Genomic DNA, 2,500 nt, shown 5'->3' with positions numbered 1-2,500 from the left:
GCCCTCCCAGAGCCCTCCTGCGGACGAGGACTCTGGATCTGCCCCCCTTCTGACGACCGTCGCCCTCAGAGGACAGGAACCCACGTGGGGAGGGTCCGTTCGGGCTCGGGCGACCCAGGAAACGCGTCTCGGACTCGGGACGGACAACCGGCAAAAGTCCCCCTGGAGCCGCGGAAGCCTGGTCTCGGCGCGAGTGCGAACTTCCATGCAAAAGGGGGGTACTCGCCAAACCGCCTACCCGAGTCGAGGAACCACGAAAACAACGGATTTTGGTCGGGGCCGAGAGGTACCTCTCTCTCCTATATCCTGCAGCTGGTGTGCAAAACTGGGTATTTGCATGGTGAGACACCGACCCCCACTTTAAGGGAACAAAGTCAAAAAGTGTCCGACCTCCTGGAGCCGTGCGGCGGATCCGGCGGCCAGAAATTTCCTCATTCCGGTTCTATTTTTTTTTTTTTCGAATTTGCGAAATTTGGAGGCCAGGCGGCGTAGCTGGGACCTGGACTAGCTCGAAACACCCTGAACCGGTGAGCGGAATCGATTTCCCAAAGTTCTACGGCTCCCGGAAGCCAAAAACAGCTCGCCGGAAAATTTCAAAGTCCCAAGGACTCTTTCTTGAAAATCAATCCGGGGGCCATGGAAGTGTCCTCGGTACAACCTCAGAGCTTTCCCCCGCCTGGAAGTCTGACAGCGGTCTGACGTTTTTCAAAGTTTTGAGCTCTCTGTTTGTTCTCAAAGTCACAAAATCGCTTTTTTTCAGTTTTCCACCCATCAGACCCAAACTTCACCCCCACTTAGGTCACTGTCTAGGGGCGCCTTACGACATATTGACGCCCCTTTAGGGTGGAAGTAGGGGAAATGGGTGATTTTTACACAAAATCGGAAATTTCTCAAAATTTTTCTAAGTGTCAAGGACTCTTCCAGAAAATCTCCCCCAGGCTCCTGGAAGCGTCCCCGGTACACCTCTGGCGGCTGCCCCCGCCTGGAAGTCCAACACACGCCTGAAATTTTCAAAGTATGAAAATACGCATTTTCATCCAAAAATTCAACTTTCCCCCCGTGCACCGCAAACTTTACCCGCATTTAGGTCACTGCCCTTGGGTGCTTTACAACATATTGACGCCCCCCTGGGGTGGAAGTAGGGGAAATGTGACATTTTTCACAAAATCGAGATTTTCTCAAAATTTTTCTAAGTGTCAAGGACGCTTCCAGAAAATCTTCCCCAGGCTCCTGGAAGCGTCCCCGGTACGCCTCCGGCGGCTGCCCCCGCCTGGAAGTCTGACACACGCCTGAAATTTTCAAAGTATGAAAATACGCATTTTCATCCAAAAATTCAACTTTCCGTCCGTGCCCCGCAAACTTCACCCCCACTTAGGTCACTTTGCTGGGGTGCCTCACAACATATTGACGCCCCTTTAGGGTGGAAGAAGGGGAAATTTTCATTTTTCACAAAATCGAGATTTTCTCAAAAAATTTTCTAAGTCCCAAGGACTCTTCCAGAAAATCTTCCCCAGGCTCCTGGAAGCGTCCCCGGTACGCCTCCGGCGGCTGCCCCCTCCTGGAAGTCTGACACACGCCTGAAATTTTTAAAGTATGAAAATACGCATTTTCATCCAAAAATTCAACTTTCCCCCCCGTGCACCGCAAACTTTACCCGCATTTAGGTCACTGCCCTGGGGTGCTTTACAACATATTGACGCCCCCCTGGGGTGGAAGTAGGGGAAATGGGTCATTTTTTCACAAAATCGAGATTTTCTCAAAATTGCACCAAGTCCCAAGGACTCTTCCAGAAAATCTTCCCCAGGCTCCTGGAAGCGTCCTCGGTACGCCTCCGGCGGCTGCCCCCGCCTGGAAGTCTGACACACGCCTGGAATTTTCAAAGTATGAAAATAATGCATTTTCATCCAAAATTCGACTTTCCGCCCGTGCCCCGCAAACTTTACCCACAGTTAGGTCACTGTCCTGGGGTACCTCACAACATATTGACGCCCCCCTGTGGTGGAAGTAGGGGAAATGTGACATTTTTCACAAAATCGAGATTTTCTCAAAATATTTCTAAGTCCCAAGGACACTTTCAGAAAATCTTCCCCAGGCTCCTGGAAGCGTCCCCGGTACACCTCCGGCGGCTGCCCCCGCCTGGAAGTCTGACACACGCCTGAAATTTTCAAAGTATGAAAATACGCATTTTCATCCAAAAATTCGACTTTCCGCCCGTGCACCGCAAAATTCACCCTCATTTAGGTCACTGCCCTGGGGTGCTTTACAACATATTGACGCCCCCCTGGGGTGGAAGTAGGGGAAATGTGACATTTTTCACAAAATCGGAAATTTCTCAAAATATTTCTAAGTCCCAAGGACACTTTCAGAAAATCTTCCCCAGGCTCCTGGAAGCGTCCTCGGTACGCCTCCGGCGGCTGCCCCCGCCTGGAAGTCTAACACACGCCTGAAATTTTCAAAGTATGAAAATAATGCATTTTCATCCAAAATTCGACTTTCCGCT

The sequence above is a fragment of the Ranitomeya variabilis genome, unplaced genomic scaffold, assembly GCF_051348905.1.
Source record: "Ranitomeya variabilis isolate aRanVar5 unplaced genomic scaffold, aRanVar5.hap1 Scaffold_550, whole genome shotgun sequence".
Taxonomy (NCBI): domain Eukaryota; kingdom Metazoa; phylum Chordata; class Amphibia; order Anura; family Dendrobatidae; genus Ranitomeya; species Ranitomeya variabilis.
This window is presented reverse-complemented; position numbering follows the sequence as displayed.